Source organism: Diplotaxodon limnothrissa, linkage group LG18, assembly GCF_057381915.1.
Source record: "Diplotaxodon limnothrissa isolate DT_005_m linkage group LG18, D_limnothrissa_male_GT1.1, whole genome shotgun sequence".
Taxonomy (NCBI): domain Eukaryota; kingdom Metazoa; phylum Chordata; class Actinopteri; order Cichliformes; family Cichlidae; genus Diplotaxodon; species Diplotaxodon limnothrissa.
In genome coordinates, this window is record NC_140613.1 from 43,556,379 (window position 1) to 43,571,108 (window position 14,730).

The window sequence follows — 14,730 nt, forward strand, 5'->3', positions numbered from 1 at the left end:
CAGCGCCAGAATAGAATTGAGGATGATTTTAATATGACTGTTTCGTAGACATAACAAGAGTCTTGTAGTGGAGAGGGACATAATGTCCTCCTGAGACCCAGAGAAGAAAAAACAGGGAGAAATGTTTTCGTTTTTTCTTTTTTCTTTTTTTCTTTTTTCTTTTAAATAAATCAAGTGTTATTAAAATAACAATCTCATAAGATGAAGATCAGGGACCAACCCAGAAGTCACTGACACTTCACTAGCTGTAAACTATTGGTTCAGGAATAAGTGATGGCACTGAACTTTCTATTTCACAAAAGTCAATTTATTTAGGATATCTGAGGAAGTACTGATTTTATTTGGAGACACAAAGGAACATTTGGCACTCCCCTCATCTCACATCTGTTTCATTGTTGCACCCAATCATTCTACAACTGAAATGCCTTGGACTGTTAACCATTTCAGGCAAGTGGAGTGAACCATATTTTGCTAGACTCTCATCAGATTGGGGCTTCCTTTTATTGATCTTTGGAGAGAAGTCTTCATTACTGGTATTATTCAGGTCTTGTTCACATGTTTGCCCCAGGTTTCTCAGCTAAGAGGAGCTTAAACTCCAGATACTGTGAGTTCCTTTCACACATTGAGATCACTGATAACTTTCAGCAACGACGTGATCTCGTAGAAACAATTAGGTGTTATGGATTCAACTATAATTGCGACTCTTATTTTTTACTTTACTGGAAAACATTTCTGCATTTTACCCATATTTTATTTTTAACTCAAAATCAAAATTCCAGATTCTACTACATGTTGGTTTTGCACCAGATAGGACGACAGATTTCAGGTGGCCCTGTGTTTTTCTCTATTACATCTGCCACTGCATCTCGATAATCTTTGTGTGGCTTTTAGTGGGTCCTGACCCTCTCATATTTTGAAAAATCTATGTTTGAATCTCCCTTAATAATTCTGTAAGAATTCTCTCCGCCTTTGTCAAAAGTTGTGTATTAGGAAAAAGTGAAATAAATATAAATATAAAGTCCCAATGTGTAGAGCACACATTAATAAATTAGTCATGTTCCCTGTGAAAGTAAATGAGCCTAATTCTTAAAGACCCCTGAAATTATTTACTAGATGTTTATTTTTTGAATAAAATAAAAATCTGAGTTTAACAAAACATTTTAATTGTAAATATCAAGCTTACCTTTCTTTCTTCCATAAAATGTGCTGGTGGGCACGCCAGCCATTTTGAAAAGGTGGGAAAAACAATTGGCAAGGCCACACCCCCACACATGTGACATAATTTTAAAGGTACTGTTGTCCTCTCTAAGAAACATCAGGACTTAGAGGAGTGGCAAGTAGAGTAGGAGAGCTACAAGCAAAAACTAAATGTGTACTACAGTGCGCAAAAAATGAATTACTGGGTCATCAGGGGGTCTTGAGGGACATTTATAAAACAAAAAAAATCCCACAAACCTTAAAAGTGCACTTGAAAAGCTCACACAAGAAGGTTAACCTAGCTTACCTAGAAGACCTCATCAGGGGGAGCACACTCCCCCTCTTTTTAGAGCTCACCCACTTAACTTGCATCCCAAGAAAACAGCTAACCCCAGATAAGGCAGCGTGATGCATCCCGAGATAACAGGACTGGGACATCTAAATAAAGGTGTGAAACAATCGCCTTCAAAAGGTTATCAATTAACTTTAACCAAAATTAGGACCACTCGGTGCGGCAAGAGTTAATAGTCTCAATACCCAAGGATAACCAGAAGAGCATGATTGATATGATGGAACTGGGATTTTGTTACACTTAATTTTTGTAAAACACAAATAAAATTAAACTGAAACTAAGGATTTTCAGAAAATAAAAACTAGACTAAACTAGCAAAGAATTGGTAAAAACTAATTACAACTGGCAAAACATTGAAAATCTGGAGTCGAAACTAAATAAAAAATAAAACCTAATGAAAATGGCGAAACGTTTAAAACCCTGGTGCAGAGATTGGCAAATCTGACCAGGAAACGGTATAAAATGGATTGTCAGAACAGTCAGCGTTAAAGCCACATTTGACAGTCCATACTAGGATGGCATTGGACATCTTGGGGGTGGAAAGGGGTTGGTGTGACCAAGGTGTGGTTTGGCTTGTTGTATGTATATTTGAGATCATATGGCTCTGGATGGACCAGTTACCAGGGCATGGAAGGAGGACAGACTCATTAAAGGAGGAGAAGGAACTTGCTGGGATTGGAGATCCTCTGGGTGAGTGGTTGATTAAAAGCATGCATAAAATAGAAGTTATCTGTTGTTATTGATTGGTAATAGATTGATAATTGGCCACATTTACAGCTGTATTGACTTGTTGTGGACGTAGTCGACTTCAGGTTTAAACACTCTAATTAACAGGTTGAGAATAGTGACATTAAAGGAAGAGTATGCAGCGCCACCCTGTCAGACGCCAGTGATGGTGGAGCTCACTGATGAATCAGGTGAGCTGGATTCATGGCTGATTCAAAACTAAGATCCCCCTGCTGTGGTCAGTAAGGGGAGAAAAGGGGGAAATAAAATCAAGAATAAAAGAGGCATTTATAAACGTTTAGGTGTCAAGTTAAACGGGACAAAAGGGGGTGTTATACTGTTATTTCAATATCAGCATTATTATTGTATGAGAATCATGCAACAAGCATTGCATCGATGATCATTTATTGAAGCTTTTGACCTTATACTAACATCTGTGTTCCTGTGATTGTTATAACTTCTGATGAATCTTCTATTTACAGGTGTTAGGATAATGATATAATTTTTCATTGCAGGTGTAACCATGATCATTTTTATACATATTGCAGTTTGTTGCTCATTGTAGAGTTGTGCTCAAGTTAATAAGGGTTAAAAGCTACAGTCAGCGCGAATGTCTGACTGATCTATTGAGGGAAAAGGCTTCGAGCATAGAAGGCCGCACGCGCTTACAAAACACTGATATCATGTTATTCTTTGTGATCTTTTCTTAAATTATGTCTTTAAGGTTAGTTTAAATAGTGGCAGTTAATTAAACGAGATTTATTAAAATATTAAATACCTGAGTCAGAACGTTACACGCGGATCACCTTAAGAGTCTGGGAAACTTTGTAGCTGCCTAACTTTTTTTTTTTGAATGTTCTAGCTCCGTTGATTTGACACATGGGAATGTGTCAAAAAAGGGGGGAAAGTTGAGCTTTAACATCAAACCAGGATTATTTGAACATTTTATAACTTCATTTGTGTCTTTAATACCTTAGGAATGGTAAAGCTTAAGCTAATAGCGGTCCGAGAAGACGGACCTTTTAGAGAATCAGTGAAAAAGCATAAACTATCACTTTCATGTTTAATCATTACTCATTGAAATGAACTGAATAGCGCTTAGAAGATTTGTTAATTTTTTGTCTTTTGTTAAAAAGAGGGGTTTCAATAATTTTCAGACACACCTTGCAAATGTGCTTATAACGAGTTGGCACTCGGCCTTTTGAAGGTCAGAAGCTTCGTTCGGCGTGACTGTCCGGACTGATAAAGTGTAGGAAACGCCTTGAGTGCAGAGGGCTAAATGCAAACATGCTTACACACACATAAGATATGATTAGAATAAGTCCCTGGGACATTCTGAATGTTTAGACCAATTCTGAATCACTAGAAGGTCAGTAGATAACAACATTAGATTATTAGGGTTAGGAAGAGAGGTGTTTTGGTTTTCTGTCTCTTACAGAGAAAGGGACAGACACCAGACGAGGTCACAGAGATGCGAGGATCCTCCGTAGCAGAGTCAGACACAGTGACTGCCGAGACATCAACTGGGTCCAAGGGTCATGGCGTTTGGGCTCCAGCTAGTCACCACAAAAGGATGGATCCCATAAACACAGCAATAACCATGAAGGGGTTGGCGGAAATCCGGGAACACCAGACCAACGAAGTTCGAGAGGCTTTTGGGCAAAAAGGGGGACACCTTCCTGTTCCTTTTCTGGAGAATACACAGATCGTTGTTTGAAATCGGGGCAGAATAATCCCCTGATCTGTGCCACGACTGAAGGGTTGTCTAACCCCTAAGGTTGAAGAATGAAGAGCAGAGGATCACCCAACTGGACGACACTGGTGGCTGCAGCAATAGAATAAAGGCTGAAAGCAGTGGGAGACAAGGAGAGTGTCATCTGGACCTGCTACTGTTGGAATCATAGTTTTTCTTGCATCTGACTTGCGCAAACACAGAGGTCATCCCACATATGGTTCACCCCTCAGGGGGACAAAGGACCTCAGGAGTGAGAAGAGATGAACCCGGCCACACTGAATTGAAGGGTGTTTGTGAGGTCATTATTCTAATGACCTCATCAGGGGGAATTGTTAGATTCTAATATTATTTTATGCCATGTTATACCCCTAATTAAAGATTGTGAATTATTATGTAGTTTTAGTTTGCATTATTCTCCTGAATTAGAAGAAGCTGATAACTATTACATTAGTTAAACTGATTTGCATTACATTAAACTGCTGACTTGTTGTGAATGAATGATATTGTTTTATGATGCATTATACTGCTGAGTTATAAGAAATCTAATTTGTCTGAGTAGAAGAGAACAGAGTGTGCTGGAGTTTTCTGCCCCATTTCAGCAGGAGCAGATAAACAGGGAGCCAAGGTCGTAGCTCAGGCGCTGTGTGAGAGAAAGCATGTGAATGTTTAGGCTTTGTATGATAAGGTGGAGGCACCAGAGGCTATAAAAGTTTGAGCAATGCTCCACCATTTTGAGATTTTGAGGCTGTCTGCATCAGTGTCCATCTCCCACGCGTGTGTTCATTAAAATCATCGTTTGACTCAACCCGGCCGGACCAGTGTTGTTATTGTGGTTTTTTCTCTTGTCTCCATCCCCAATATTTTGAACCTTAACACTCTTCTTCAGAAGGGGCCTCACCACCGCCGTTTTAAAGGCAGCAGGGAAGACACCCAACTGAAGAGAGCAATTCATCATGTATAAAAGCTCAGCCTCAAAAAATCCATAAAGTGTTTTAAAGAGTGAAGAAGGAATTGGATCTAAAAGACATGTGGTGGGTCTCACTGTGGAGAAAACCTTCTGAAAGTTCTCAGCATTAACCAGGACAAAGCTGTCCAGTGTCTCCTCAGGTACAATCGAGCCATCAGATGTGTTTACAATCATATTGCGATTAGATAAAATATCAGATGTGATGGCGCTGATCTTTCCCCTGAAGTGGTCTGCAAACTGCTCACAGAGCGAGTCTGTGGGTTTCTTTGGGAGCTGTTAAAATCAGGGTTAAATAAATGATCTATGGTGGAAAAGAGGACCTTGGGATTATTTTTGTTATTACTGATTATTTTGGTGAAGTATGAATTTCTTGAGTTCCTTAATGTATTATTGTACATTTTAAGTTGCTCGCAAAGTATTTGATGGTTGATAGTGTTTTTATTTTTCCTCCATCTCCTTTCTGCTGCCCTGCAATTTCTTTTGAGTGTTTTGACTTCTTCGTTTCTCCAGGGTGATGCATGTTTTACGTTAATCTTTTTGGTGGTGAGTGGAGCAACGGAGTCAAGGCTTTTCTTCAGTTTGCTGTTGAAATGATTAAAAATCAAATCGCAGGGTGCAGGTAAAATCACAGGGGGGCATTCGACTAAAACCCTGGTAAAATTTGCAGCCACTTCAGAGGTTAGAGAGCGCCTCCTCACAGTTCGCACCGAGGTCTCCCGCTGAATAAAACCGGTGATGTTAAAAAACACACAGTAGTGGTCAGAGACAGCCAAGTCAACAACAGAGGACACGCTGGTGGACAGCCCATGGGTGATGAATCAAATGGACCAATATGGCAAGGCCATGATGATCCACTTGGTAAAATAAATCCGCTTGGCATCTTTCTTGGCCTTAAGACAACAATTCTGATGGCTAAAGATCCAAACAGGACAAAAAAAAAAGAAAAAAAGTAGATAAATCTGCAAATCATCAGCAAAACAGTGAAATGAAATGCTGTACCGCGAGAAGATGGAGCCCAATGGCAACAAATAAAGTGCGAACAGAGCAGGACCCAAAATAGAGCCTTGAGGTAACCCGTATTTAAGAGGGGCTATTTTGGAGTTGTGGGGGCCCATACTGACATAAAAAAACCTTTCTGACAAATAGGACCGAAACCACTGTAGGGCAGATCCTTTTAGGCCAGCATGAAATTCTAGCCGTGATAACAGGATGTCGTGGTCGACCGTGTCAAAAGCTGCTGACAAGTCCAACAATAAAAGGGCAGCAGGGCAGCCAGAGTCCAGAGTTAAAAGAATATCGTTAAAAACCCTTAAAAGTGCCGTCTCAGTGCTATGTAGTGATTTAAAACCAGATTGAAATTTTTCAGAGATCATATTAAAATCAAGGTGGGCCTGCAACTGTAGGTAGACCACTTTCTCCAAGACCTTAGATAGAAAAGGAAGCTTTGAGATAGGCCTGTAGTTGGACAGAACAGTTGGGTCCAGGTTTTGTTTTTTAAGAAGAGGCTGAACTACAGCTTGTAGCATGATGGGACGCAGCCTGTAGCAAGGGACGTATTAATTAATCTCAGGATAAAAGGCCCAACAGTATTAAAAGTGCTTTTAAGCAAGCTCGGGGGGAGACAATCAGAGGGGCAGTGTGATGATCTTAGGTTACTAACTACCGCGGTCAAGTCCTTAAGGGAGACGGGATCAAACTGCTCTAAGACAGCTGAGCACACAGGAGAAGGACTCTGATCTGAGGCAGCAGACGACGAGACGAGGGCCCTAATCGATAGGATCTTGACATTAAAAAATGCTAAAACATCATCGCACATACTTGGTGAAGAAATGACTCCAGCATTATCACGTGAACTAAGAAAGCGGTTAAGGACATTAAAAAGTACCTGAGGCCTGTGACTGTTTACTGACACTAAGTTTGAGACAAACGTTGTCTTTGCAGTTTTTACAGCTTCTTGGTGAGCAGAAAGACGAGTCCTTAAAGTCTGTAGGTAAACGTGCAATCTGTCCTTTTTCCATCTCCTTTTGGCGCGTCTGCAGTCACGTCTGAGGGAGCGCGTGGGTGCAGGAGGCAGTCCTCCTCTGTCTCCTTCTGGCCACCTGTGCCTCAGTTTTGTCCACAACTTAGACGCTCACATTACTCACACTCTCATAACACATACATATAGGGCCTTGGGGGTGGGCACATTAAACGGCATTCAGAGGACAGTCTGTTCATTCACCGTCACCTCTGGCGCCGGTGCCCGACTCTCGATTTTAAACACATGTAGACATTGAGGGTTCTTGGGAGGGGCCGTGCTGACACCAGCTGCTGTCTGGCAGAGGTAGCTGGCACTGTGCCCCTGCCATGTTTTAAATGCACTTTAGAGCAGCACGCAGCAACACCACATATGAGCGGGCGGCGTGAGGTATGGGGTCTTCACACCCTCGTCACCATTGCGGATGGGGGCCGGGAGGAGGAGCTGGCCATCTGGTCTGGGTCCGAGCTGGTGGGCTTCCCCTCTGGGGGTGCTGGTGCCTGGACCCATTTGGGGAGTGTGAGTGCGTGTACTGCGTTCAGTTCTGTGTGTCTCCGTGTTGTGCGAGTGCTGAGTATTTGTATATGTGTGCACGAGGGTGGGAATGCATGTTTGTGTCTGTGTGTGCCTGTTTGTCCATGTGCCAGGTCGGGTCATAGACCCCACCTCTCTGGGAACATCTGAAGCCCCTCCAGGTGTGGGGGCCTGGAGGGGCTAGGTGGCTCACTCCTGGCGGCTCCTTGGCAGGGCCTGGAGCCCGTGGCTTGGTCGGGCCCCTTCTGGGGTGTGGAGGGCCCCTGGCTCTCAGATCTCTGGGCCCGGTGATCGTTCCACCCTGACTTTGCCAGTTCTCAGCAAAGCCTGCGGGGTTGTCACCATGGCCCCCTGTGGCTTCTGCACTGTGGCTGCTGCTGGTGACCCTCCCCCCCCTCTGGGGCTCTCCTCAGCTCTTTTCTAGGTGGGTGGTGCGACTGCCCCTCTGGTGGTCCTCCATGGGCTCTCGTGCTCTGGGGGGCCTCTAGATTTCTGGGGCCTGGATTTCCTCGATGCCTGCTTCATGTCCTGGGAGGCAGAGCTACGTCACGGGCGGCACAGGAATGAACCTAAAAGCAGACACTGAACTCGGAGTGGTTCAATGCAAAAGTGAATTTATTTACAAGTGAAAAGTGAAAGTGCACAGGAAAAGTCTCGCAGAGAGGTGGGTCTGAAATCAGAGAGAGAGGAGTTAGCGATATGCGCCGCCAGGGACGGGACATGACTGTACTGTGGAATGTGTGGGTGGCTTACTTGAGACAAGGGTGAGCGGCACTGCGGGGGAAGCCAGAGAAGGTCCGGGGTGTCGATGAGCCGAGAGGGAAGCGTCCTTCCAAGCGGAGCAGGCGAGGATAGTGAACAGGTGGGCAGGCAGGTGAGAGTGATCTTCTGATTACGCAGATTGACAGCAGCTGATGTCCTTACTGGCAGAGATGCAACTGACGTGACTAATGTTGCTGTGAGCATCCCTAATGCTCTTAGAATTTGTTTTACTACAATGAAAACATTTAGAAAAACTGAACCATACTACTGTCATAGTCCCTCTATGTATTGGCACTGTAACGTTGGGTTGTGTTGTGTGGTTGAGAAGAGGCGGCAAAACACCTAGCAGGCTAGGCGGAAGAATACACACCCACGCTGGTGTTGGGAATTCAACAGTGTGTTCTTTAATATACCTTCTCTTCATCAACCATATAAGCCCGGTTGAACGGCTGCAGCTTAACAAACATAGCGCACAGTGTTCGTACAACCAATAACGTTGCAAACAAAGGTGTCTGGAGAGGTAAAACATAAAATCCGTCCCTCCTCATGCACTAGCGTGCAAGCACATGTCCACACAATCACAGAGAGAGAGAGCAGAGCAGTGGCACAAACTGATGACACCATCAACCCTCGACTTGGGTGTCTTAGAGGGACACCACACCATAGTGGCTGTTACATATTCCCCCCGGGTTAAACAAAGGCTGTCCTCAGCCGAACCCAGGTGACCCTCCTCCCGCTACCCCCTTTCACTACACATAGCTACTTTAGGTAGTAAGCAGGTTGTGGAGGAATTGTTACACACCTGTACAGCATCGGTACAGTCCAGACTTAACCAGCCTCCATACATGGTCAGCAGGATAAGAAGTTAAAACCAAAACAGGGAAATGTACAGTGCAAAATCGACAAACTGGCATACATGACAGTGTCCCACATGGTGAATGTCCATTTAAACAAATGTTAAAGAAAGAAAATAAACTTAGGATAGCCAGGACAATTACAGAATGAAATTCCCTTTTTCTTTCATTGTGTTTCTTCTTTTTCCTCAAAAACAGCAACAGTAAGCATAATATGTGAAAACAGTACCAGAAAGTACTGTAGAAAACTTAAACAGCAGTCATGTCACAACAGTAACCAACACGAAATAGGGGAGACCGGGGATAGTTGTAACGTGGGTCAGTTGTAACACTTCCAGTTTCTCCAATCAGGGCTAAGTTTCAAATGATGTGACTCATCCTGTGCATGCCCAATTCAGTTCTGCTATCACGTGAAAAATCAGCACATTTTGTCAAACACAGACAATTTAACACGAAAAAAAGTAATTTGTATGCCCAAAAGTAAGTTTTTCTACTTTATTTCAATTTCTAATAGCATTATCTGCTTTGCAGTTAAACTCATCAAACTTAAATTATGTTATTTGTATGTCTATGGGGATATATTCTGTGTAGGTCTTTAGTGCTAATGTTTTAGCCGTTGGCTGTAATGTTAGCTAGTTCATGGCTATAGGAGTCTGGGTCAGTTGTAACAGCAACAGTCTGGGTTAGTTGTAACAATAATGCAGATGTTACCACACTATTACTTTAACTTATATTAAACAAGTTTGTGAACGACATCAGCAGAGAGAGGTTCACTGGTCACTTTTGTATATGCGGTTAATGCCATTGGCAACACAATTCCTCCACTGTTTGTGTTCCAACACATACATTATGCAGACCTCTGTGTCAGAGATGGACCAGTAGGAAGTACTGGTAGTGGAAATAAATCAGGATGGGGGCAAGAAACAGATTCCCTCATCTTTCTGAAGCACTTTGCAAACCACACCAAGGTAAGCCATGATAAAAAGTAATGGAATTGCGATGCTGGTGAACAACTACATTTTTTCAGCTTCATTGTTATGTTCAAAATTGGTGCAAGAGTTGTAGGTTATAATGCCCACTGAGCCAATGAGGCCAAACTCAAGGAAGACCAACCAAAATGAATGAAATATTCAGTTGCAGAAAATTCCATAATTTGTCTTTTTTGGGGGGTTGGAATATGTTCAAAAGCTAGATTTCTGTATTCTGTCACACACACACACACACACACACACACACACACACACACACACACACACACACACACACACACACACACAGCTACATAAATGGCTCTAAGTGCATTCATGTGTTGAATAAACAAAGATTACATGTTAATATTTTGTTAGTACCCTTATTTCATTGTGTTACATTTCACCCCAGGATATGTTACAACTAACCCAGACTAGGGGGTTAATTGTAACATTTCACTCTTTGTGTTTGAGGCCATACCATGCAATGGGTAATTGTGCTGCAGAGAAAATAGCTGCACTATTTAATAGCAGAGACATGTAAATACTTTGCATTACATTTTGAATCCACTACCTTAAAAGAGCTTCAATTTACAGACAGAAATGTGAAAAATGTTACAACTATCCCCGGTCTCCCCTACATTAGAAAAAATACAAATTCAAGAACTATGGCAAAGCCGCATCGAACCCACGCCCAGGAAACGCAGGTCCACGCACATCCAATGGAGCCACGACGAAGAGGCCAAATAGAGAACGGCACCACAGTCCACAAACAGCGCTGAAGCGGCTCCAGTCGTTGCCACGGAAATGCACCGCCGCGACCCTTCGATCCTCCCGACGTCCGCGTCCAGGCCAGCCTGGTCCGTTCCCGCGAAACACGGCAGACATCCACTTTGCCGCGTCGTACCTTTTTATGTACCAATCATCAACCGCTCGAAGATACTGCACACTGAGGTCCAAGAGAAGATGTTCGGGCGCCATTTTGTAACGTTGGGTTGTGTTGTGTGGTTGAGAAGAGGCGGCAAAACACCTAGCAGGCTAGGCGGAAGAATACACACTCACGCTGGTGTTGGGAATTCCACAGTGTGTTCTTTAATATACCTTCTCTTCATCAACCATATAAGCCCGGTTGAACGGCTGCAGCTTAACAAACATAGCGCACAGTGTTCGTACAACCCATAACGTTGCAAACAAAGGTGTCTGGAGAGGTAAAACATAAAATCCGTCCCTCCTCATGCACTAGCGTGCAAGCACATGTCCACACAATCACAGAGAGAGAGAGCAGAGCAGTGGCACAAACTGATGACACCATCAACCCTCGACTTGGGTGTCTTAGAGGGACACCACACCATAGTGGCTGTTACAGCACCTTGTCATGGTGGAGGGGTTTGTGTGTCCCAGTGATCCAAGGGACTATGTTGTCCAGGGACTTTTACTGCCCCCTGGTAGTCTCCAAAAGCAAACAGGTCCTGTGTGAGGGGACCAGACGAAGAGCTCTTTATCGTGTTTTTTGTTGTTTTATTTTTGCTGCTTGCTGTCTTGTTTTCTGTGCTCTTTGCCAAGACTTGGATGTGGTGCCTTGCTTAGGATTACCATAATGACCCTAATATCAGTAAAAAGCACAGAATTGCTGCTTTCAGGAACTGCTGGAATTTTGCAATTGCACCAGTGGTTCAAGAGTCACGGTAGTTTGACACCGTATTCACACATAAGGATGTTCATAAGTGCACAACGCACCAGGACATCCTAAGTAGCACTCAGGTGAAGAGAAGGGCAGAGCTGTTAACTGATCAACACCTGGTGGCGAGTTGGATCAGGTGGTGGGAAAAGACGTCGGACAGACCTGGCACACCCAAATTTGCCAGGTGCACTGGGAATGCCTGGCAGAGGCCCCAGTCTAAGAGATCTTCAACTCCCACCCCCAGCAGAGCTACAAAAGATTTGATGGGAAGCTGGGGACACGGAGTCTGAATGGAACGTTCTACACCTCCATCGCTGAGGCTCCTGCAAGGAGCTGCAACTGCAAGGTGTTGCTTTTCAGGCTTGTTTAGCCTGTAGGATTTCTGACACAGCTGATGGGTACTGGCAGTCCAAATGGTTTGTGGCTCGGATCGTAGCTGAAGCAAAAACGCTGGTGTGGGAGATGTTTGGTGAGGCCATGGATCGAGACTTTCAGTCTGCCTTGAAGCAATTCTGGCAAATTTTCATGCAACTGAGGAGGGAAGCAGTGCTCTGCTCACACAGTGTATAGTGGGGGTGGGGTGCTGATGTGCTCAGGTAGTTGGGAGTTGGAAGGAATACTCCGAGGGCCTCCTTAATCCCACTGACACACATTCTGTAGAAGAAGCTGAGTTTGGGGACAAGGGGGACGACGAGCCCTCTCCTGAGGCCAGGTCACTGAGGTAGTTAGACAACTTCTTTGTGGCCCCTGGGGTGCACAGAGTTCTTGAATGCTCTGGATGTTGTAGGGCTGTTTTGGTTGACACACCTCTATACCATATCACATGGACATCTGGATGGTATCTCTGAAATGACAGACTGGGGTGGTGGATCCCATCTTTGATAAGGTGGTGGGTGTTCTCAAACTTCAGGGGGATGACACTACTCAGCCCCACTGGAAAGGTCTATACCAGGGTACTGGAAATGTGAGTCTGTCCATCAGTTCAACCTCGGATAGAGGAGGAACAATGCAATTTTTAACCTGGTCGCGGAACACTAGACCAGTTATTTATCCTTTCAAAAATATTTGAGGGTCCATGGGAGTTTTCCAAACCAGTCTACATGTGTTTTGTGGACCGAGAGAAGGCATTTCCTGGGTACACTGTGACGATAAAGGGATTGACATGGTCAGCAACAATGAGCAGTTCGCCTGTAACATTTAAACAATCCTCAGTGGGGGCCAAGGAGAGCAAAGTGTGCCAAGCAAATAAAGTCACTGTCATATTATCATCTGTCTTTGTTGGTTTTAATTTATTTGAAAACAAAAAACAACAACAACAAGAAAATATTCCCCACGCCATTATACCCCCGGCAGCCTGAACTGTTGATACAAGGCTGGATGGATCCTGCATGGATACTTTCAAGTTGTTTATGGCAAATTCTGACCCTACCATCTTAATGTCGCAACAGGAAACAAGACTTATCATACCTGGCAATCAATGTTCCCTCTAATGTTTCACGTGTCTGAGCGAACACACAAACTCCCTGAGCGTCCCTTGGACCACTGTGAGCGACAGCAGACGTGAGCACTGTGGTCACGCTGGCATCGAATCCATCCAAGTTACATGTTTTATTAAAGTAATCAAATTACAGCATTTATGTTAGACTACTTTTAATTAACTGTCCATGACCTGTGCAGCATGTTAACACTATTAGAAGTAAAAAATAATTTGAACTTCAATTTTGAAAACACAACTTTCTTTAAATAAAGCTCTGACTTGTATTCTGAGTCTGTGGTCTGGGAGAGAGTCTGTAACTCTGTCTGCAAAATACAGGATATAATGACCAATGTTGGGCAATTAATTATATAGTTACTTCTTCAAAAAAGTAACTGAGTTATGCAAACAACAAAGTTTTTTGCAACTGTTTACCTAAAAATGCAGCCAAGGCGTTTTTAAACAAACATTTCAAACTATTTACAGAACAATCAGCTGTTCTGCATCAAATCTGATGCCACACAAATTATTTGTGCCGCTCCAAAAATAATTTCTGTCCACTATGAGATGAAGGAGAACAACAGCCTGATACCTGCAGGCCTGACAGCAGCAGATGTATCACTATCGTCTTTACCGTTTCTTCCCGCAGTAAACATAAACAACGACAGTATTCAGGAAGAAAACCAAACATTGCAGATATTTTATCATAACTCTGGTTTTACGTGGCCGATCAACACAATTTAAAAACTGGTATAAAGTCCACACTTTGTCCGTCAGTTGTTCCGTCTGTCCTGCTCACGTCTCCAATGGTTGTACACGTTGTCATTAATAGGGATGGGTATCGAAACCCGGTTCTTGTTGAGAACCGGTTCCCACTGTTTCAATTCCTTGGAATTGTTTGCCGTTTTTGCAAACGATTCCCTTATCGATTCCAGTCGCCCCGAATGACGTCACCACGTTGCGGTGCGTCATTTACCTGGCAGGAAACACGGCGCCTAAACGGCTCAAACGCTCAAAAGTTTGGTTATACTTTACAGAACGGATGACAACAGGGCAACTTGCAATACTTGCAAAGTAGATATTTCATTTAAGGGAGGAAACACTGCGAATATGCAAAAAACACGCGATGACCTTAAATGAATGTCGTGTTTTTAATTCCGCTCCGGACTCGTGAATCTCAACCCAGCAGCAGCGGTAACGTTTGCACGTCCTCTCCCGTTAATGCGGCAGGTAAATAATCAATAACAGTGCATATTATGTTAGCGCGATCTGCCTTATTACAAACCTGCCATTACTGTGCATTTAGGTGACCATGATGAGACAGAGTCTGGCTCAGATGCTGGCAGTTCTCGCTGCAGTCTACCGGTAGCGTCTCCTTTCAGGCCAGGATAGACGAACGTCACCGAGCAGTGACTCAGTTTGTGGTCAAAGGCTTGCATCCGTTTGCCACAGCAGATGATTTT